General features: G+C 38.4%; 1 protein-coding gene across 1 annotated transcript in view; it reads right to left on the reverse strand.

Annotated features, from left to right (window-relative positions):
• LOC148829432 (synapsin-3-like) overlaps positions 1-7,130 on the reverse strand; it is a 37,502-nt gene extending 30,372 nt beyond the window's left edge. Inside the window, exon 1 of the mRNA XM_088922599.1 lies at positions 7,017-7,130. The gene's annotated coding sequence lies outside the window, so the exon portion shown is untranslated. The remainder of the gene's footprint in view (positions 1-7,016) is intronic.
• Between the last annotated feature and the right edge of the window lie 18,225 nt (positions 7,131-25,355).

Genomic DNA, 25,355 nt, shown 5'->3' on the forward strand with positions numbered 1-25,355 from the left:
CGCAGACCACTATTATGAAAAGGCACTCACTAATGAATGCAGAGCATATAGGGCTCATAAAGTGTTTCACTAAACAAACAATCCTTGAAGCAGAGCTCTTTTTAGTCACTCTGAAATATAACCTGCGCCTCATGTCACAGGATCTGGCGTCTATGACAATCAGGCTTGTTAAATCGTTGCTTATTGCACATCCAGAACTCCAGCCTTAATTCTTTTTTAATGTGCTGCAGACTGTAGACTTCAACCTCCATGACTGGGTAATCACAAAAAAATATTACATATGAGTCATCTGGTTGAACACGATGCACTGCCTCTGCAATCTCCTAAAGTGACTGCGTTTTGTTTTCACAGCACCACTCCTGACTGCCCCATGCTTCTGCCAAAACCCTGCTTCTTGTAGTTTGCAGAGACACCTTCACCAGTACATACTACTGTACGTTTCTGGTGCAAACAAATCTCCGCATTACAGCAGTGTAACATTCCTGGTAATCCCATGCTACATCTTCCATTCCCAAGCAAATACTTACGGCAATAGTGTTGAAAAATGCAGTTAAAAAACTGGTATGCACGATAATATAATGATTTATAAACACTTCACTGTAAAATAAGAATATGTACTGTAATAAATGTTGGTTATCAACATACATCACACATTCCTCAATTTACATACTGTAAAATCATGCCATTAAATCAGAAAGCTTGAAATCTGTCATAATGTACAGTAGTATTTCAGGTGGGTAGCTGCATTAGCATGTGTAGGCTGCAAAGGAAGAAGTAATAGGTTTATTCCATGCTGAAAAAAAAAAGAAAACACAATGTTTCGGCCATGGAGCCTTCTTCAGGTACCACTGACAGTTGTATTACCAGTCTATTAACCTTCAGGATGTTACAGAAAGTTACTTTATGATAAGAACAACCACAGCAAGCAAGATCATAGACACTGTCACAGTGTAATGCTCCTACAGCCTTACCAATAAAATTATATAAAGTTCTACAGCAGAGGTCATTATCCAATAAATATATTCTGTAACTGAATTGTGTATTTGAAGGAATACATATCTCCTACATTTAATTTATTAGTATATTTTAAGAACTACAGTTGTGAGAAAAAAAATTGTGAACCCCATGGAACCATCTGTATTCCTGCATTAATTACTTATAAAGTGTGATCTGGTCTTCATCTAAAGCATAATAATATATAAATACAATCTGATTAAACTAATAACACACAGAGGATTGTACTTTTTCTACTCTATATTGAACACATAGTTTAAACATTCATTGTCTGTGCTGAGAAAGTATGTGAACCCTTAAAGTTAATAACTGGTGGAACCTCCTTCAGCAGCAATGACCTCAACCAAACATTTCCTGTAGCTGCTGACCTGTCTTGCACATTGGTTAAAGGTTCACATACTTTTTCCAGCATAGACAGTGAATGTTTAAACAATGTGCTCAATATACGGTAGGCATGAAAAAGTACAATTGTTTGTGTGTTATTTGCTTAATGAGATTGTGATCTCTTATTATTACAAAGATGAAAATCAGATCACATTTTAGGAGCAATCACTACAGGAATACATATAGTTCCAAAGGGTTCACAAACTTTTTCTCACTGTACATCACAGCAATATTGTTGATCATCCCTGGGATGCTTATCAATGTTGGACTGCATTTCTAGGGCTGTGTGTTTTGAGGCTAGAATGAGTCATAAAATGTTACTTCAATATCACAACAGCAAAAGAACACTGAAGGATGGAGTAAAATATATTCAAGTTAGTAATGGGGAACTTGGTCCTGGAGAGGTCTAGTACTGTCACCTTAAATCGTTACGTTCAGATTAGAAACACTTCCTTAAGAAAATAATCGTTAAGTTATGTTTCAACAAAGAGAAAACTGGTCCTTGATGGTAGAAGGATATTCTGAATTATTTTTCCAGATTTTCTCTAACTTACTTCACTGAACATGGCAACTTATCAATTGATCACTGTTAAATTGTCCCTCACCTTTAGAAAGTGCTGTTTTATAGGCTACCTACTGTATAGATCTTGCTGGACCAGAAATCTCCAGGACCAGGTTTGGAGACCCCTGTTCTAAACAGTAAAAGGGAAATGACTAGTGTATTAAATGTGTATTTTACTCATTTGTTTTGAAAGTAAAAAAAGTCAAAAACATGCCTCAGGTAACAGAGGAGTCTTAGACACGTCACAAGAATCAGCTGTATTTCAGGTACTGCAAGCTCTTAGCATTAACAGATCTCCAGGCCCAGATGGTATTCTACCAATTTTACATAAACAAGAGATGCTATTCACAGGCCACTGACAAGGTTCTTCCAACAGCTGCTTCTGGACATGGGGTGTACCAATGGAATGAAAAAATGTCTAATGCTCTGCATATGCAAAAAATGGAACAAAAACATCTAAAGTAACTATCAATATATCTGATTTATATTGGTAGATTTTTACTGCAATTAAAGTAATGGGAATGTTATTACAATTAAACTAGAGAGTTGCTTATATGGAACCAAGATGCTCAATGTTAGATCAACACGGTTTTCAAAAAGGTTGGCCTAGGTTAACTTATTTTAACTTTAGGAGTTTGAACAAACAGCAACCATAATGGACATACCGTACACGTCATACAATAATGTACATTTACAGTTACATAAGGCTTTAATAAAGTTATTCATGACAGATTAATGATCTAAATACAGGTGGCAGGCATTCAGAGAGTGTTTGGATTATGAATGGATTAACAGAAAACGGTAGAGATTAAATGTGAATGCTCCAAATGGAGTGATGTAATTAGAGGAGTACTACAGGGATCTGTACTAGGACTAATGTTCTTTCTAATTTCTATCAATGATTTAGATTCTGGTATAGATAGTAATTAATCAAGTTTGCTAATCCCCCTGTCTTGGTACTGTCAAATTAAGTTTGGGAAGCATGTGACAGCTGATGTTTAATGTAGACATGTTCACAGTATCACACGCACATATCAAAAACAAACTTATGTAGAAGACCTAGACATTAATGTGGACACATCATTTAAATCTTCTAAACAATGTAGGAAAGTAATAGAAAGGGAAACAAACATAAGTATATACTGTACAGTATAATTTAAAGCACAGGCATTAAATCAATATGGCTTAGTTGTACAATGCCAAGTAAGTCCACATTTAAAATATTGTGTACCATTCTAGTCACCACATTATATAAAAAAAAGATATTGCTAATGTGGAATCAGTCCACTAAAGAGTGACCAGATACAGTCCTGAATTTAAAGTAATGACCTTTACTGCCAGGCTAAAAGAACTGATCATTTTTAATCATTAACAGAGAAGACTGAGTGGGGTCCTGATTCAAGTATTCAAAGCCCCCAAAGGCATGGGCAAAGTCAACCCAGTGGGGCTCTTCAGAAGCAACAGTGAAACACCAGAGGACATACAGTAAGTGGAAACTATAAGGAAGTGCATTTATAACCAAAAACAAGGGGCACTTCTTTACACCAAGGGTTGTGGGAATATGGAACAAACTACCCAGCTACATTGCTGGAGCCAGCTACAGATTCTGGTACATAACAAAAGACAAGTGGTTGAAAGCTGGGCAGTTTGCAGGAGTGTGACTACACCTCCCCTGCGTAAAGCTGCGTGGTTTGTAGCCATGCACTGAGGTGTGAAAAATGCAACTGGCTTTTGCAAATGAGGCAGAGTAGCAAAAAAATAACTGACAATTCTTAGGTTTTAAATTCTAAAATTTGAAATAAAAAAATCGGAACATGAAAAATGCACCCCATGATTTCCCACAGTTGGTATGGCCACCTGGCCACGCAAATTCACAAACACCGCTATAATGTACACCAGAATCCGGACTGAAATACTGTTTTGTAGTACACTGCAAGATCATCTGGCAGCCTGCAGCTGCAACAGTAAGCACATTGTCCCACAAGTCCTCAAGTCCCAGACATTGAGACATCTGAAGGCCTCACGCCATGGTTTGAAAATCTCATGCATTTGCATCAAGCTTACAGTAGGTTGATTACAAAACAAATGAATAAATGAACAAAATGAAAATTTCAAACTTTTGTAGAGACTCATGATTCTGTTAATTAAAGAATGTTGAACTAGGATAAAAGAAACCATCAATACAAATAGTAGGCGATTTTTGACAGAAAATCTCACACATTAGGTTTTTGGATCCTTGAGAGCTATGTCAGTAATCAGTGTAGAAAAAAACAAAATTTCCTCTCAGCTGAATTTGTCTCTGGTTACAGACAAATATTGCGTGCCTTTGTCTCTTGCTGAGGTTGATGAGAATAATAAAGGGAGTGGAAGCCACAGAATTTTCAAAGAAAAAAAAAGACCTATTGCCTCAATGAGTGTAAAATAAGAAACAGCTCCTCAATGGTAAAAGGAGAACAATGATGGCATGATGCATATAGAAAACAGAAAATAGTGACGCGTTTTAAGCACAAAGCATTTCCTTGGACAGCATCATAGGTTTCCTACTAGTTGTTGTGGTCAAACCTGATGTCTTGTTCAGGATAATACTGTTTAATATTGATAATAATAATATACTGTAGCTGGTTAGTTCTCTAGCAAGTACTGTAATCTAGCTTTTAGATATCTGGGGAGAGGGGAGGTTACCACCTGGCATAAGTTTTTCCTGCACAGAATTGTGAAGAATACTGTACACAATACTCATGGCTGTAAAACCATATTTGCCAATTAATATAATGTACATTTAATGTAGAATTTTAATTAGCACATATTTTTGTATTTACAAAATTCCATAAATGATATTAATCTATAGAAAAACAGTAACACATGCATTTAGTGTTGTTTAGCAGATTGATCAATCTTGGACTCCAGAAAATGCAACATGCGCTGAAGAAAAAAAAACAGGAATACATTTAATGGCATTTAGTTTTCAGAAAGCCTCATAATAACAGAAACGTCAAATATTATACCTGTATCAGTTTGTTTAAAATAACCTGAAGCTTTTAGAGGCTGAAATGGATGAAACAGCCACATAATAAGACTGAGTTTACCTACAGTATACACCACTTTAAAACTAAAACAAGATAATCATCATTGTTAATTGTTTTTGGTAAGGAGAGATCTGTTACAATTTATATTTGAACTATTTCTCAAAAATGAAGAGCTACAGAAGTTGTCGTACCTTATGTTTTGTTTGTTTACATAACTATCTAATCCTTACAATATATGTATTTAAAGATAACCCTGTTAATACTTGTAAGTTGTTTTTGAACAGAGGTATTACATAATAACTGTTTAAGTCACTGATCTCCTAACCACAGCTATCTAAAATTAACTATGGTAAAAAATGGTAAATTCTGATAGTTCTAAAACAAAGGTGCTGTACGTATCTGGTACACATGTAACTGCTAAAACAAAACTACCTCAACCAGTATGACAGTTCATATCAATATCACTGTATATCTCCACTGAACAATAACAAATATTGAAGAAACACATTCATCAGTTTCATTATTCAATGTATTGACATCATCCTTCATTCATCACTAAAATTGTATTTCACTTGTATCTCTTAAATATTTGGAAGAATGACTTTCAACAATTATACAAACTTTCTTTATCAAATATATATTTTTTAATTCTGTTTTCACCTTACATTTGATTATTTTTTACTACAGACCAGTATCTGAAATCAATGTGTGAGGTGGGTAATATGACAATTAAAAAGATTTTTCATGTTGCATAACATTTCAAATTGTTTGGTAGCTCAGAAATATTTGTGTAAAACTACATGAAAATGGTTTAGGCTGACTTTTTTCTAACACATTCTACACTCATTTACTCTGACAATCTTATTTACTTTGACTCCCCAGGGATAATATTACAAAATAATCTGAAAGAACCAGCACCCTTTACATCAATATAAAGACCATTATAATGAAATACAGAACAGACAAAAGACTAAACAAACAAAAAAATTAAAAACAAAAAAAACCCTCCCAATGCCTGCTCCTATAAAGAATTTCATCTATTTTAATCAATGACGGAGTTGTTTTCTATTGTTTTGTTAAGCAGTATATTTGGTAGCCAGAGACAGGCACAGGAGAATAAAGCAGAAACATGTTCTAAAATACTACAACAAGTAATGTTCCACAAGGTCTGTCTAAGAGTAAGGATCTCCTTTCTTCTTCAGTAGCTTTCCTGTATGCTCCCATTTAACCCAGCTTAGCATGAGAGAAGGGTGGACCCTGGATTTCTGCCAAAGAGCAGTGAAAACTCCAGCCTCGGTGCATCATGAATTTATCATTTGCTTTGAAGCTGGTAGAAAGTGGCTGTTACACTGTCTCATAGAAGATGACGTTTCTGGCGAACAACATTTTGCTTAAGTAACCGACCAGTGAGTTTCACTCACAAATTACCCTCTTAATGGGTCCACCTGTAAAAGAGACAAACCTTTGGAATTTCAACAAGTGCACCGAACTGTCCACCCATCACACAGAATCCATCATATTCCCCAATTATCGTTTCGTTGCAACGCATTAAACTCGTTCATTTATTAACATCTGCCAACATACATAGATATTTGAATGAAACCAGACACTTAAATATGCAATTAAGGCTTCTTAATGGTTGTGACATTTAAGCATGAAATAGGAAATAAAAGTATGTTTATAGTAGGTTAAGCAATTTTCTTAGCTCCAATCACAAGGATTTCCCTCTCCACAAAGCTTGAACCATGTTCTTAACGCACATCATCTGTGTTACACAAATTTTCCAGTCACCGCAGTGATATAATATTATACGCACATGCATATTCCTTAACTGTCAGTTTTCATTTTGGGCAATTGTCCATCACTGAATAATAACTTCCTTGGCTTTTGTTCATTTCATTGATATAATCGCATCATGAAAAGAAAAGCGCAGAAGTGCTTCCAAGAGCAAGCAACGCAATTTTGAACATGCTGCCTTTTCACGCTTTATTTCTTGTCGTCGCGTAGGTACCATTATTAAATTGCATTACCTGTTCCAAGAACCCGTTGCTCCTGTGAGTCTTAAAACGCAAGTGCAACTCCCTAATATTGGTGAACAAGCACACGGCAACGGCTTTATTCTTCTCCGCTTGGGTACCCAACAAAGCATGATGGGAGCCTGTGTATTGCCTTCATTCCGCAGTTCTCTTTAAATTTCATTGGCCGAATCGTTACTGAAATTAAAAAGGGTCCCTCCTTTTACTCATGAGCTGCTTTCCAATAGAACATAAATATTTTAGGAGAACAGCTGCTTCGAACTCTCAAATGTCACATACACAGCTACACACATACAGTAGCTATAAGAAGATGGGTTTTATTACTTACAGGAGTACAGTTGCTGGCTCAAAAGGTGACATTAATAGAGTTATGTGAAGAGATGTATAAAATAATTTGATATTTCTTTGCGGTAAATTAGGGTTAGATGCGTATTATAAGGCATTTTTTTCATCTCACTTCATGGTCATAGTGTGAGAAGAAAAACGTATGTCATTCCATTATATTATATTACGATGATGAATTTGTATTTTTTTTAACCTGCATCTTAATAATATTAATCTAAACAAATACAACGTGTGTTTTTGTACGTTGTTACTATTACTATAACTACCTATGGCTCTTTCATAGACGTTTTAATTTCGTACTTCTATTACTTTTGCATAGTCCAGTCAATTATCAGAAAAGCGGACAAAACTCTAGTTCTTTACCTTGCACGTCTTGGTTTTTGCATTAACATTGACAGCTCCGACTGTTTCCTTACAATTAATTCGACAATATAAATTTTATATTATATACATAAATAATAAAAATATAAATGGGCTGCACAAACGTAATTAAAACCCTAAAAGAAACGATAGCGACTTTTATTTACTTTGAAATCAGAAAAAAATATACATTTACTTTGTTCGGAAGGTAGTCTTCTGACAAAGATGATATATTTCATTCGTCTACGTCTTTTGGTTGAATTAAGTGGCCTAATATATTTCCAAGGACATTTGAGAACATCTAGTAGAATCAATAGTGAGACCAGATGTAAGCGGTGAATCAACCCACAATCGAGGGTGTTAGTATTTTGATACTTCAGAATATACGTGCTGCATAGTCATTTTGACGTCCATATTATTTGTAAACCTGTGACTCTACCTGTGAATCTACCTGTGAGTTTTGAAAACATTGGTGTTTTAGGATTTGTGAGAAGTAACTAAGGTTTCTAGAGACAATTTTTGATTAATAGAAATTATGATATTTTAAAACAAGTATTAATTCAGACAAAAAAAATATTATTGCTCTGTGAATTTCTGTGGTTTATCTAAACTTATCTTGTGTTTTCCCATAGATTGCTGTCAGCAAATCTTTCAAGGCCAGTATCAAGCAACCAAACAACCAAAATCTCATAAAGCAATCATCTTATTTAGCTTTAGCACTCTCTTACAGATATTAGGCAACATTTACTGCAATGTTGATTACAAAACATCTCAGCGAAGTTCAAATATTAATATAGTGACACATTGTTAATTCTATTATATAAACTTTTTATAAAGGAATACCACAAATATCAAAGATCAAAAATACAAGTAGAGTTATAGAAATACACAAGTAACACACTGTATTCCTAATACTGATTAATTAAAAAATATGTAACTCAGTATACTGTAGTGCAGACCGCCCAACTCATGATACAGTATAGCCCTCTTTATCCCATTAAAACTAATTTGACCAGAATTTTGCTTGGTACACTTACTGTGAGTACATTATCTCAATAAACAGAAAACAAATGTTTTATACTGGTTTACACTATTTGTATTCCTTTGTTTATAAGTATACATTTACTGTAAGAGGATGGTAAATAAAGACAAGATGGCAGTTGCTGGGAAATTACTGTACTTGCAATCAGTTGACCAATTGTTGGAAGCAATTGTTAGAAGCAACAAAATAGTTATTGTAACATGATTAATTATACTGTACGTCCTAATAATGTTTGTTTTTCTATTGCTTCCCTTCATGATGTTTACATTTGATGACACAAATGATGTACAGTATGTTGTCATCCATATGTACTGTATGTTGTCCCATTCAACTTCTATTAGTCTGAGATTATTCATTTCTTCATAGTCTGCTCTCCTGAAATTGAAAACCTTCGTTTTGGACTCTGCCTATAGTAAGTGTAGTAAGTGCACATCAAAGCACACCACATTATGATCATAGTTTCCTAATGGTTACATGAAAGTAAGATTTGCCTGGTCCTCTATCTCCATGTTGCATAACAACATGCTCCTCTGCTTCACACATGGATACATATCATTTCCAGTGTCCCCTGTAGCTAACTTTGCTGTGTATATGATCTCAGTCAATTCAGAACGCCCACACACCGTTTTTGATATACAAGCTGTGATGGCTTTTGCTTTAGGGCCAACAATCTGCTAATTAAATTGCCTCCATATTTCTCATGTCCTTTGAAAAGCTGTCACTTTAAATATTTAAGGTATTTGAAAATATTGTGCTTGACCAACATTTATTGTTTTTGATTGGACACGATACAAAGGAGTCTCCATTTGCAGTATGAGTTTATTCACTTGAAAATAGACTTTTCTGTTCTGAAAAAATAAAAACCAGAATATTTAATTTCATTTCAAAATATATATTATACTTGATAAATGCTAGGGATGAGAAATAACATGAAAGTAAGGAGGGAATGTGTGTCTTTATCAATAATGAATCTAATTAATCATACTTTTTGTAACAGATGGTAACGAAATGCAAACCTACTGTATATTTCTTTTTAAAATAGCGTGTCACTAAACAAGGAGAGAGGTCTTTTAACCTTAGGACTCAACAATTAGAAAATCAATATATCCACAAATACATAACACAACCAGCCCCTTGATAATAACGCTTAGTGTTCAGTGCTATTTTACTACCTTGATTATGTGGACAGATTCTAATTTAGTCTGTTGTCTATAGAAAGAGGTTCTTCTCTTATGACTCAGATGGTTCCCTTTCAGTCTTTGTTTAGGTTACTCTTCCTTGCTCTGCCTTTGTCTGCCTCCTCAAATTATTGTGTCATATTTTATCCTGACTAAAGTCTTGCTTTGTCATACAGTATGTCCATTCCACTTGAAGGTCAGTTTAGTGACCTTACTAGGAAAGCTCCAGTCACTGTTACATTTTGTATTTATGATCTAAGGGGGGTAAATGTAGAGTATTTATAATCTAAGAGGGCAGAGGATGTTATAAGTTCGGTAATCGGGACCGAACCAGTGAGTGAACCCACTTGCAGGAGCAAACAAAACCAAGTCGTAATCCGAAAGCAAACCGTAATCGTAGGAACGAGCCGAGTGTCCAGGGGAAGCCAGAAATCCGAAGGGGAACGAGTACCGAAGCCGAAGCGAGATCCGAGGTCGTAGTCCGTAGAGCAATCCGAGAATCCAGGGGTAGCCAGTAATCCAAAACAGAGCGAAAGTAACCAATCCAAGCCGAGATCCGAAAAGCCGAAGTCCAAAGGGAAAAACCGCAAACCGAAAGCCAAGACGAACACAGAGTAGAAGAAGCGCAACCAGGAAGCTCGAAAGGGAAAACCAATACTGAGCAACGAGGTAGGGAAGGACAGGTGTTTAAGTAGGATGAGACGGGGGTGTGGTGGTGAATGGGAAAACTGATAGGTGAACTGATAGACAGGGGCTACGCCTACTTCTGCCTCCTCCGTTGCCGGGAGGCAGGGATCGTAACTTTACCCCCCCCTCTACGGGCGGCTCCTGACGCCCTAACGGGACGATCTGGGAAGTTAAGGTGGAAGTCTTGGATGAGGTTGGGGTCCAGAATATCCTTCTCCGAGACCCACGAGCGCTCCTCCGGACCGTAGCCTTCCCAATCGACGAGATATTGTAGGGATCCACGAGACCATCGGGAATCCAGGATTTTATTGACCGTGTAAGCAGGGAGTCCATCAATTATTCGAGGCAGTGGGGTTTTTTTTTGCGGTTTAGACAGGGTGGATCTGTGAAAGGGTTTAAGGAGGGAAACATGGAAAGTAGGGTGGATCCGAAGGGTAGGAGGCAAGGCCAGTCGGTAAGTCACAGGGGTGATCTGGGCAAGGACACGAAAAGGACCAATGTACCTGGGAGCAAGCTTGCCAGAAGGTTGCTTAAGAGGAAGGTTACGAGTAGATAACCAAACAAACTGACCGCGTCGAAGTCTGGGTGGGATACGACGGCGCCGATCAGTCACCTTCTTCCGCTGAGCTGAGGTGCGAAGAAGGGTGGCTTTGGCCTTCCTCCAGAAGGTCTTCAGGTTAGAGATGTAGTCCTGAACCGAAGGTACCTCTGTGTTGGGGTGGGAGTCAGGGATAAGAGGAGGCTGATAACCTAAAGCACACTTAAAGGGAGACATGCCGGTAGCTGTGGTATACAAAGAATTGTGTGCATACTCTGCCCATGGGAGCAAGGACACCCAATTGTCATGGGTAGAGGAGATATAAGTCCGTAAATAGGTCAGCAGTTCCTGATTCATTCGTTCAGTCTGACCGTTGGCCTGAGGGTGATAAGCTGAGGTAAGAGACTGAGGCGCCCAGTGACTTACAGAAGGCCCTCCAAAATCGGGAGACAAACTGGGGGCCCATATCAGAAACAATATCCTTAGGGATGCCATGCAGTCGGAAGATATGTTGTACAAACAATTCTGCTAGTTCTCGAGCTGTCGGTAAGGATGGTAGGGGAATAAAATGGGCAGATTTGGAAAAACGGTCTACCACCACCATAATAGTCGTGTGTCCATGGCTGGGTGGAAGGTCAGTAATAAAATCTACTGAGAGGTGGGTCCAAGGACGGTCCGGGATGGGTAGGGGTTGAAGAAGGCCCGCTGCCCTCATCCGGGAAGACTTCGTTTGGGAGCAGATAGAGCAGGCCTGGACATATTCCTTGACATCCTTGGCCATAGTTGGCCACCAGAAGTCTCTGGAGATGAAATCCAAGGTACGGTGGAATCCAGGGTGTCCGGCGAAGCGGGAGTCGTGTCCCCATTGTAAAACTGCCGATCTGACGGAATTAGAGACAAATAACTTGTCCTGAGGGCACTGAGGAGGTACCGTCTGTCCTACCAAGGCTCGTCGAACAATTACCTCAATGTCCCATCTTACAGCTGCCAGGAACTTACCAGACGGGATGATGGGTTCTGGAATCAATTCGGCCTCAGGGGGGTCGTGGATCCGTGAAAGGGCGTCTGCCTTGATGTTCTTGGAACCTGGAGTGTAGGTGATCAAGAAATTAAATCTGGAAAAAAAAAGGGACCACCTAGCCTGGCGAGGACAAAGACGTTTGGCCGACTGCAGATACTCCAGGTTTTTATGATCAGTGTAAATTAAAAAAGGGTGATGAGCACCCTCTAACCAGTGCCTCCATTCCTCCAATGCCAGCTTAATGGCCAAGAGCTCACGGTTACCGACGTCGTAGTTCATTTGGGCAGGTGATAGCTTCTTAGAGAAAAAGGCACAGGGATGAAGAATCTGTTTTTCTCCATGACGTTGGGAGAGAACAGCACCCACACCATGGCCAGAAGCATCCACTTCGACCACAAAGGGCAAAGTTGGATCAGGGTGTTTTAGGATGGGGGCTGTAGTGAACAGGTGTTTCAGACGCTGAAATGCTTCTTCGGCTTGAGGGGTCCATTTGCCTTGTTTAGGTCCTTTACGGGTCAAAGAGGTTATGGGAGTGACCACCGAGCTGAAATTTCGAATAAACTTCCTGTAAAAGTTAGCAAAGCCGAGAAATCGTTGAATGTGTTTTAGATTCTTGGGAGTGGGCCAATCAGTAATCGCTGAGACTTTACTCGAATCCATTTCCACCCCCTCCGGCGAGATGACGTACCCTAAAAAGTGAATCCTCGAAGCATGGAAGGTACACTTCTCTAGTTTGACATATAGCTTATTCTTAATGAGCCGGGAGAGTACTTCTCTGACATGGAGAACATGATCCTGGAAGGAGTCAGAAAAAATTAATATGTCATCTAGATAAACCAAGACAAATCTTTGTAGGAGATCCCGAAAAATGTCATTAATAAAAGATTGAAACACTGCTGGAGCATTAACCAAACCAAAGGGCATGACCAAATATTCGTAATGTCCATGGGTTGTCATAAACGCCGTCTTCCATTCATCCCCCTCCCGAATGCGGATTAGGTTATAGGTCCCTCGTAAATCCAGTTTTGTAAAGATCTTGGCTCCATGCACAGACTCAAGTGCTGCTGGAATTAGAGGCAAAGGGTACCGATTCTTGATGGTGATCTCATTGAGGCCACGATAGTCAATGCAGGGACGGAGCCCACCATCCTTCTTCTCCACAAAAAAAAAACTGGCACATGCTGGTGAAGTGGATGGACGTATAAGCCCAGCCTTCAGAGAATCTTGTATATAGACTTTCAGGGCCTCAGACTCAGAATTGGAGAGTGGAAAAATACGACCTTTGGGAGGGATAGTACCAGGCAAAAGGTCAATGGCACAATCGTAAGGTCGATGAGGGGGGAGGGCCAAGGCCTCCTGCTCATTAAAGGCTTCTTGTAGATCAGAGTATTGAGGGGGTATGGTAGGAACCCCTGAAGGGGACGTCGCCATGAGTGCAATCTTCACTGGTAGGCGACAGCATTTTCTAACACATCTGGGTCCCCAAGCTACTATCTCTTTACGGGACCAAGAAATGTGTGGGTCATGCTGCTGTAGCCAAGGAAAGCCTAGCACCAGAGGATGTGTTGGGGTCTCAAGGAGATAAAACCAGATGTCTTCCACATGGGTGGCGCCTATCTGCAGGCTTATAATTTCCGTTTGCCACCTAATAAGTCCTGGAGATACGGGGGAGCCATCAATAGACTGGACACGAAGAGGGGTAGACACCAGGGTCAAGGGTAGTTTCCAAGCTCGAGCGACGGCGGCGTCTATAAAGTTACCCGCCGCCCCTGAGTCTATAAAAGCAAGAAGAGGTCTCCTTTCATTACCCCAGAATAGTGTAGAAAAAATAAAAAATCCTGAGGAAAGGTGAGGGAATTGAGTATTTTCACTCACCTTAGGATTCTGAGAAGGTGGGCGGCACTTCAAAGATGAGTAAGCAGCAGGGCAGGCCGCTTTAAAGTGTCCAAATTTCCCACAGTACAGGCAGCGACCCTCTCTTTGGCGCCTCTCACGTTCTTCAGGGGTTACCCGGGTGCGGGCTATTTCCAAAGGTTGTTCTGAGTCGGCAGATCTGAAAGATGATATCCGAGGAGCCTCTAGTATAGGGGACCGAGATCTCTCAGCACTCCTATGACGAATTCTGAGTTCTAATTGCAGTACCTGTGAAATAACTTCCTCCAAGGTATTGCCCAATGGCGGCATATTTACCAGATGGTCCTTAATTTCTTCACTGAGTCCTTGACGGAAAAAAAAAAATAAGGACCTCATCGTCCCAGTGAGTCTCTGCTGCTGCTACTTGAAAATCAATAGCATAATCATGTACAGACCGACGCCCTTGGTGGATGGAGGAGAGGCGGAAGGCAGAGTCTTGGCCAACTATGGGACGACAAAAAACCCCCTTAAATTTTTCTAAAAAAAATCATAATCCTGAATTTCAGGAGCCCTGCGATCCAACAGAGCAATAGCCCATTCCAAAGCGCGGCCGGTTAGCCGTGAAACTATGAAGGCGATCTTGTCCTGAGGAGAAAAAAAAGTCTCCGGGTGAAGCCTGAGAACCAGCGTACACTGTGCTAAGAAGCCCCGACATTTCGTAGGGTTGCCGTCAAACCTGTCAGGTGGAATTAGTGGAAGAGGCCGAGGAGTAGGTGTAGGAGCTGGCGGGGGCGGAGCCGAAGCGGCAGCTCCAGCGTTGCTTCCTCGATTGCCGATGGGCGGCATTGCAGACAGGTGCGCAGAGATCTGTTGGACAGAAGCCTGGAGCTGGAGTAAGGCTTGTCCGTGCTGATCCAAAGCCGAGCGAATGTCCTCTTGCTCCGCTGGGTCCATGTTAAATGGCTCAGTATTCTGTTATAAGTTCGGTAATCGGGACCGAACCAGTGAGTGAACCCACTTGCAGGAGCAAACAAAACCAAGTCGTAATCCGAAAGCAAACCGTAATCGTAGGAACGAGCCGAGTGTCCAGGGGAAGCCAGAAATCCGAAGGGGAAGGAGTACCGAAGCCGAAGCGAGATCCGAGGTCGTAGTCCGTAGAGCAATCTGAGAATCCAGGGGTAGCCAGTAATCCAAAACAGAGCGAAAGTAACCAATCCAAGCCGAGATCCGAAAAGCCGAAGTCCAAAGGGAAAAACCGCAAACCGAAAGCCAAGACGAACACAGAGTAGAAGAAGCGCAACCAGGAAGCTCGAAAGGGAAAACCAATACTGAGCAACGAGGTAGGGAAGGACAGGTGTTTAAGTAGGATGAGACGGGGGTGTGGTGGTAAATGGGAAAACTGATAGGTGAACTGATAGATAGGGGCTACGCCTACTTCTGCCTCCTCCGTTGCCGGGAGGCAGGGATCGTAACAGAGGACCATGTCTGGGATGGAGACCTCCTAGGAAAATCAGGCTTTAGGAGGTGCTGTCACACTTAATGGTAAACAGAAGACCTGACTATTTGGTCACCAAAGGTCCTAGGGCACTTTTTGTAAAATTAGGACTATTAACCTTTTATCCTGGCTAACACCTGGACAATCAGTCATAACTAAATTAGCTATTCATCCATTTTCTAACCACTTTATCCAATACAGGGTTGCAGGAGAGCCAAAGTCTATTGCAGCAAGCAATGGGAGCAAGGCAAAAATGCACACACTCGCGCTTTTTAATTTTTAGGTTAAATTATAATGTTTTGGTTTACAAGGCTTTCTCTTTTCAAACAAAATTATTTCCAGCAACTAACTATTTTAACCATGAATAACAATAAAACAAAAGTGATTAAGTCATTACAAATAGAAAGGGTTTTAATGTTTCTAAATTTATCAATTTTGCCAATAATTTGTTCTTAGACCTGATTTGGTGCACTTTTTATTCTGACACAATAATGGATAAATACACCGTGAAGCACAATTCGACTCAGGCTTAACCAATTTAATAAAGCTCATTCGTTCTTTTCCTCAGAAGGAAATTAAAACTTGATAAATAGCTTCAGTTGCACTATCCCTCAAGGTAAAAAAGATTAGTAAATGTGAAAGGGTGGATTAGCCAAGAATTAATGACATTTGTTGTTTTAGTCAAGATTTATTTACGTTCCTAAAATGGTGTTTGCCAAGCTGAAGACATTATAATAATGATATTACTAGGACACAATTTTAAATTGAAACTCAGTTTACACTCTAAAATACTAAGACAGACCAAGTTGTTCAGTTGTAGAAAATATCCACAGCTGAGTTGAATTTTTATTCCAATGAATTTTCCTTGTACTTGTACTGTAATATACGGTTCCTTGCAAATGTATTCATCATCGCTGAAAGTTTTTATATTTTGTTGCCAACTGAGCTTACAGTCCTTATATTTGAAAAGGTGTGTTATGAATTCTCATGAACTACTCTAAACAAATAAAGTTTGTAAATCAATGAGATTTTTTCAAATTTGAAGATTCCAAGTTGTGTAAGTTTTTAACCCTTTGCTCAGGTGCAAATGAATAGTTTGAAAGGTAGCCAAATTAGTGTAATTAGTGTACTTCAGATCAAACCCATCTGTCTCCATAAATTCCTTCAATAGATATTGAATTTTCGAGTTATCACCCGCTGTACATAGTGATACTGCAAATTACCCATGAAGACCAAGGAGCTTTCAAAACAATATAGCAATGAAGTTTTAAAGAGGTACAGAGGGAGGAGAAAGTGAGCTATCCCTTTGAGAACGATGAAATCAATCCTTACAAAGTTGAACGTGCATCATACCACCCATGCACTACTTAGATCAAGCCTCCTTTTAAACTTTCCCACAGAATGTCTTAAAACACAATACTGTAAAACCACTAAACAGGCCAGAGACAAAATATACCCTAATAAAAATGGATCCTACAAGGACTAAATCTCCCTCTCTAAATACCCACAAGTGAATGAGAACCAATTTCCCTAAGAATATATTACTAAAACAGGAAAGACATTTTTAGCCTGTGGATTATATTGTGGACAATATAAGAAATTAGAATTTAATTAAATAAATAAAGCATAAAGCTCTCTGCTAATAATGTTTAAAGTCTGGTACTCTTTACAGTGCTTAGATTACCTGGAAAGAATTAAGTTTCTTAGTTTGAGTTTCACAGGTCTACTTTGAACATGTTGATGATGAGTGGTGATGTCTTTTCTCCCTTTCTGCTCCTGTATTTATATTATTGTCCAGTATTATGGAGGCTAATGTCATAACTATGAATAGCCTGGTCTCTGTTGAATGATTATTCTTTAATATTGTTACGGATATTGATTGGGAAGTGGCTATTGGAGTGTGATCTGAGTTAAAATGGTCAGCACCTGGCCTGTGTCAACATTTTCATTTTTTGAGAGCTTCAAAGCAAGGAATTGTTTTCTAAGATGTAGGGGTCTGAGATTCACTGATCAAAGCAACCATAAGGTTTATCTTGGTTTACCTTAGCTAATTAAGTTCTTAGTAAATTAATAAGAATGTCATCAACAGTCTAGCAACACAACATAAAAACAGGACAGTACAGAGAGAAAGAGGGAAAAAGAGAGATGAGAGAGAGGAGAGTAGGGGAAGACAGAAGGCGAGAGGTCCTTGTCTAGATTATCCATTAAAAACATATTTGAAATAAACATTGTAACCTTGTTAAGAGAGCTTGCCATTCTGTTGTTTTAGAAAACTCTGCTTTCCAGTATAAAGAATCCATCCCTTGGTTAAAACAGCCTCTCCTGCTCTCCTTTTTAGAATAGCGAGATACTGTAGGTTTCCCATTCACTTTGTAGCACCCAGATTTATACAGTATATAAAGAGAGTTTTAACTGTAGATCATGTTCAGTTGGTTTAGAAAGCAGCTTTATGTCTTCTGTTGGGCTGTTCAGGTGTTATAGAGGATTTGTATACTTTGTAGTAGTCTGGCTGGACTACATGACATTGGTCATTGGGACACCTTGTTTGTAAATAGGGTAACTTGTATGTTTTATGCTTATGTTGTGTTTTGTTTAATGTGTCATTGTCATTGTTAATAAATGTTTGTTTAACATAGTGTGCCTGAATTGTTAGTCTTTTCACCAGAGAACCAGAGTGCCAGAGAACAAAAAAAACAGGTGTCTCTAATTATACCAACCTCTCAGGCTCAGGTATATTTTTTGCCATTTTTTTACAAGTTGGGAGTTACAATTATTTAATTTACTTACTAATTAATCCACTCAGCCTATATTCACCATTTTCTTAACCCCTGTATTTGGAACAATATGGTGGTGTCATTGTTTAACAGTGATGTTATTTAGCCTGACTACATCATTTGATCATCTGCATCTTCATCTGTGATGTGTTTACTATCCTCATGACCCAAGGACAGAAACTTCAATACCACCTAACAACAGCCATTATTCAAAAACATCTGTGTAAGATGATTAAGATGGAAAATGCACACATTGCTAAACTCATCTGAAACTCAGTTGTCCCCCAGTTGCAAATATTAGGTTATTTTTAAGTAATGGGACAACTGTTTTCAATTCACAATAGTAAGAGTAATTAAAAATAATTTAAACTCATCTGTCATTCCAATAGAAATTTAAAGTATTTAAATATCATATTAAGATAATTGTTCAAAAAAGTGTATGGATGGAGCAACTGCATTCCACATTTTTAATGCCATTCTGTGATCTCTGGTAAGACAGATATTCCTATTTATACATCTGATGGATTCTTCAAATATCATCAATCATTTATCTATTCTATTTCACAAGCCTGACTTCTACATGTGTTATTTTCCACAATGAAGACTGATAAGACCTGACTATTGCATTCTAAAGTTTTAATGTACGAACTCCTTCTATGTATTATTGTAATTAAAGCAATGGTTTAAGAGGAATACAAAGTTGCAAATACAGTATATGTTTAATTAAGTAAGAAGAAAAATCTTCCAAGAGCAGTACTTCGAAGTTATTTTTATATTCTGCAATAACAAATATAATCTAATGTAATGCCATTTTGTGATATTACAATCCTAATTCAAAACTACTTTAGTGCCTCATAGTAAGGCTGTCAAAACTAGATATATCAATTGATATTTTTATCTATAAGATTTTTTCATAATTTTGTAGACCCTTTTCTTTGTCTGGATTTGTTAAAGTACCAAGAATAAGTATGAAGTAATGGGAACAAATCTATAATGGTTATTCTATATTGCATGATGCATATGCTTCCCCTGAAACTGTGAGAACTATTTCTGAGTGATCTCAGTACTATTCTGGGAATTCATCCAACAGGCCCTGCCTTATCATAAAACCTTATTACAAAGTTACGAGTTTTTTGGCAAGCTAAAATGTTTGAATCCCTTATAGTCTAACTATGCCAACCCAGCATGGTGCACATAACCAAAAATGTTACACCCAAATAATCTAAAAGCATGTATTGTATGTTTGTTTTATATTAGCATTATGTCAATTTGTTTCACAAAAGCAACATACTCATCACTGCGTGTTCATAGATGGCTCCATTTCATCTCTTTGTCTTCTTAAACCTATCTTATATAGAACCCCCTTCTTCTGCACAAACACAGAGAGAAAAACAGATGTAAGTCCAGAAGATCTCCTAAAGCCACTAAGGCTCCTAAAACAATGAGACCTCAAACTCAGGTGCATACTGTATGATTAGTTAGCTTCTAATCAACACATTTATCCCAATAAATTGAATGGAGAAGGCACTTTTGTAGTGCTGTGATTGTTGGAATTTACTGCAACAATTACAATCTGAAACAGTAAAATGTGAGAGTGCTTTTATGGCTACTAGGAATCAATTGGACAAAATAAAACGCAATATCTGCACAAGGATTCATAATATACAATATACAATTTATTAATACAACAACAAAAAATGCACAACAATATAACAAGAGAAAATATATTAATAGTAATTGTAATTATAATAATAGTAATTGAATTAATCTGCCTTGATAAAAATGGCTGATCATTTACTCTGGGATTGCAAAGATATTAACAATAACAGGATTAATATACACCAACTATAAACTCAATATGGTTAACCTCATAAGTCAAATCAGTGTCATATAATATATACATTCATATTCTTGAAGACAAGTAAATATTGAGTTAAAACAAAAACACAAAAACATGAAAACACACTGGGTAGGCCATTCTCTGAGCAATTTCAAAATACACAGACACATGATGCAGGACTAGGCTCATCACAGCAGTGTTCTATTATCCTTTCACCTGCTCTGTGCCAAGGATGTCCTGTGGAGCAGGGAAAAGAGGAAAGTTCCTGGATAGCAACATGCTGGGCTTGTTTTTGTATTATAATGAAAGCTCCTAGTTCTGTGTCATTAGTGTGGGGAATGACAGGCTGGGGACAACATTACAGGCTCTCTGACAGTAGTATTTCCCTTTTCATTAGGTGCATGTATCCGCTGGACACAGAGGAATGTTAATTTTAGCTGATTGTTGATTTAGCTGTTGTTTATTTTAGCTGATGAATTTATTTTTGATTACTTATGTTTGTTTTACATGTTCAGTGTTATTTAAATAAACTTAAACTCAATGCATTAGTACTTTAGTTATCATATAATGATTGGTTACTTATGTCTTTTGACAATACATACTATAAACTGTAATACATTATGTGATGGTGTAGAGGTAGACTTGGTTATGGGTGAATTCCACTATTTGCAACAATTGTCATCAATGAACCCTAGCAAATGTCAAAACCCTGCTGTACTCTGAAACTGAGGCTTGTCGACAAAAAGATCAACTGTATTAATTTCATTAATCAGGTGAAAGTACATTTAGTTTCTGAGTTATAAGATTTCTCTTATTGCAGAGAATGTCTTGGGCAGAATTTTGTTTACACAAAGACTCACTCTCTCTGTCTTGAAACTCGGACAACAGTGGAAGCAGTCTTATGGTTCATTAGCTTGTCGGTTTATTAGGTCTGAAGTGAGAGAGCTGAGAGGGAGTGAGGAAGATTTTGGCCTTCAACACTTTTGTCCAGCTATCACAAGAGGTGATTGATTGTAACATCATCAGGCAGAGTATTCTTTTTCAGCCTTGCAGGTTCCTCATTAGTTTGTGATAGTTAGATGATTGACAGGTGTCCTCCAGCTCACAGTCCTAGACCAGATGAGCCTTTTCCTTGGGGAGGCAGACAAACTGGACCTGAATGCACTTCATCATTGGAGGTGCCACAGATGGATCCAACGTCCTTGTTTGTGTTAGAGTCTGGGCAAACTGCTTATCAGAGAGGCACATATCAAATGCATTCCTAAAGGCTTGAATCAGTGGAACTAACCTGCATGTTTATGATGTCAATTTATTAATTGATCATATACAGTATGAATGACATGACACACTATAGTAACTTTGAATGCTGCATAACAACCAAATTGATCAGGCAATTAATGATCATTAATGAAGTGATTTAGCTCCTTGATTATCAAGCCTACTGAAAAAAAAGAAAAGAAAAACAGAAAGAAACAAACATGTGCTGGTTATGATATGTTGGAGGCTGGACTAAATCACCTGACATGTGGTTTATTTTTTTAAGTGGTGGAACCAATTTTACTTTAGAAATGAATTAAAGGGTTGTGTATACCAAAGTTTCTTAACCTTTTCCAGCCTATGGTACACTTGCATAAACAAACATAAATACAAGAAACATGTCACAATCGTAAACCTCTCCTCTTAAGGACACTCCAACCCTTCCTTATTCTGTACTGATCCCCTGCACCTGCCTCCGGTTCCTGCCCCACGTGCTATGAAAGCCAGACGTTCCTGCCAATCTGGGCTCAGCTTTGAAAGATGGGCGCCCGGAAGCCCGCCTACCCGTGAGTCCAGGAGCAACTCGATGGCATAGGCTTCACAACGGCGTCCTGACCTTCTGAGTCCGGGATTAGGGAGCGTCTGGTCCCGTTACCCCTCTTTTATTCCCCTGACCCTTCGCAGGATCCCACTCTGGCTTTTAACTTTGTTTGTCTTCGTCAGGATGGATCACCTGGTCTTGGACTATTGCTACTGTACATTCATGGATTTGTCTCGGACTCCCTTGGACTGTTTGCCTCGGCCACACCTCCCCTGGACACACCCCTGTTTACCTTCCAGCCCCTTTGCATGCCCTTTTCCCCGTGTTTTCCTCACTCCTCCCCGGATTGTGTTGTCTGCATAGGGTCCTGAAAGAACACTTTGTGACAGAACAGAGGTGTCAATGGCCTCTAGTGGCAGTTCAACTGAAACCCCTATCCCCACTACAGCTCAGCTGTGATAATTCAGTGGCAGACATGTTCATATTGAAAGGCATACCATTGTGATCCAGCACACCAGTTGAGAAGTGCTGCTACAGACTTCCCTAACTATTGTCATCCCAGGTGGACAAGTGTGATGCAGACAAGAAATACAATATTCTACAGTACATCTTTTGTACAATAGACTTACTAATGGGGAGATCAGAGCATGACGGTGTACACAGGAATGTCCATTCACAACAGAATTCCCCTTATGATTAATGTCAACCTGACTTCAGAGCACTAGATTAATCAAGTCCAGTGCCAGTTTATGCCGTAGATGCTATACTCTCCAGAACTGAGCCCTACTGAGCATTTGGGGGATGGGCTAGGGTAACGTGTGGCTTCTAGGGCTCCAAGACCAGTGAAATGGCATATGTTTGACAAGGCTCAACGAAAGGTAAACAGAATCTGCATCACAGTGCAAAGCATGTTTCACAGATGTTGAAATTATATAGCTTCTATCATATGTGTACTTTGTCACAATAGACCCCCTTTTGATCAGAAATGCTAATCTGCCTAATGACTTTATTAATGTCATACCTCTTCAATAAAATGTCAATGTACGTGCTACAAAAATATTTTTTCCTGATAATATGTATACTGTAACTTATAATAACTAGAATGTTATAGTTGTGGTAGGATTATTTTGATTACCAAGCTTTAATTTGATATACAGTACAGTGGGTCATTTTTATTCAATTATATCAATATCATAACAGGAATTAATATATTATTAATAAACCTATAGGATATTATTTTCCAATGAACAATAAATTAATGATACATATTGAAAAAAACAAATTCCATGAAGATCTTTAAAACAACATAGCAGGATAGCTTAGAAAAGCTGTTTCTGAGTGTAGACTGATAAGAACTTGTTTTTGTTGTATCTGTTTAAGTCTTTCCTAGAAAACATAGCTGGCTGCTTGGTCTGACACTTAAGACATGCATTGTGTATATGATTTGCAATCAGTGAGACAAAAAGATGACTGCATTAAATATTAAAGAGCTACAGAATTGCAGTCCTGGATCTCTGGACTCTAAATGATGAGCCCCAAAATAAAACCTCCATCCATATTGACTAAAAGGCTTATTTTAATTTATTCTGCCTTGTCTCACAGTGTGGGGAAAATAGTAAATATATTAATGGAAGACATACATTAAACTCTTCTTGAAGGGCTATTTTATAAAGGGAAATGCAAATCAATTCCCCAACACTAACCATAAATAATTGAAAACAAAGTAAAATAAATTCCTGAAGGAAACTGTATAAGCATTTTACTGTTGTTAGAATGAAGGTAATGTTACTTTCACTTTAAATCTATTTTCTTTTTATGTATTTTGGTAAGGGCACTACAGAGCTCTTTGTGATTAGAAAAGTACTACAAAACATTGAATTTCATGATGAGCTTTATTTTCCACATTTGTTCAGGTTATTTTAATTGAGGACAGGTGTTTTAAGAAAATATTCTATATTTTATGTATGACAGATGCTGGAATCTATACACCCTGCTATTCCTCCCTGGACGCCAAGTGCACTCCATTACCCAGATACCAGCAGGATACTTCTAAGAAACAGTATGATGTTCATGGAGGGTGTTTCTTCTATTAATATTTAAATGATCTACAGACTACAGATTAAAAAAAAATCTGATTTTCTTCAGATATATAAACCCTCAACAACTGGCCATGAGACATAATATTATATAGTACAATAGTAGTTAAACTACTAAACAAGAACTAAACTCCTGAACTTATTAATAATTTTTATTAAGCCACTGATGTCTGAGAATGGTTTGTGAACAGAATGAATCTCAACATTTAGTCTGATACAGTATATGCAACATGTTAAAACTTTTATTTAACTAATATCTACAGTGAGATTAAGAAAATGTTTAAGAATTGCTCATAGAGTATTAACCTGCATTAACATAATTTATTTTTACCAAGAAAATATTTACAAATACATTTTATGCAGATACAGCTTAATAGAAACACGTAATGCTGAAAAGAGAAGAAAGAAAACACAACATTTTGGCTGTGGAGCCTTCTAAGGGTGTTAGAGTGAAAAAGACTCCACAGCCGAAACATTGGGGAACTGGGGAACTGATACTGGGGAAGTGATACAGCTTAATGCCAAGCAGTCTGAATCTTTCTAATTTGTATTTCACCCTTTTATATTTTTAATTGGGAAATACAATTTAAAGTAGTGTTACCTAGTGTTTTTTCAAGCTATGACACATATCTATTAACTCTATTAACTCAGGTGGGTAGCTGCGTCAGCATGCGTAGGCTGCAAAGGAACAAGTAATGGGTTTATTCCATGCCGAAAAAAAAAGAAAGAAAACACGTTTCGGCTGTGGAGCCTTCTTCAGGTGTGAGAAAGACAAGGCAATAAGCAGAGGTAATGTAGCGGGAGAACAAGGGCTGGGAAAGAGGAGGAGCGAGAGGCGGGAGCAGGGGACAGAAAGAGAGGCCAATCAAGAGGTGTGAAGTCAGAATATGTGTAGAGAGGTGTGAAATGAAACCTCCAATGGATAGAGAAAATTAGAAGAAAAGTAGTCGTTAAGAGAAGGGGGAAGGTGTGATCCTAGCTGCAGGATAATTTTGGTTTCTGTAGTCTTTCTGACGTATGAGTTCGGAAAACCATCTTTGAGAACACAGACGGAGAGATTAGAGTGGCCATGGCCGTCAGAGGTGAAGTGGGAAACAATGGGCTTGGAGAGATCTTTAATCTTCACAGCCCTAACATGTTCTCTGAAGCGGTCTCCGAGTCTCCTTCCTGTTTCTCCAATGCAGATGGCTGGGCATTTACTGCAAGAAATACAGTAAATAAGGTTGCTGGAGGTACTGTACAAGATGCCATCTGGGTGATCCGGAATTGTCCTGAGGGGCCATATCTATTAACGTTCTCCATTCA

Source organism: Atractosteus spatula, chromosome 8 (genome assembly GCF_055471065.1).
Source record: "Atractosteus spatula isolate fAtrSpa1 chromosome 8, fAtrSpa1.hap1, whole genome shotgun sequence".
In the NCBI taxonomy this organism is placed as follows: domain Eukaryota; kingdom Metazoa; phylum Chordata; class Actinopteri; order Semionotiformes; family Lepisosteidae; genus Atractosteus; species Atractosteus spatula.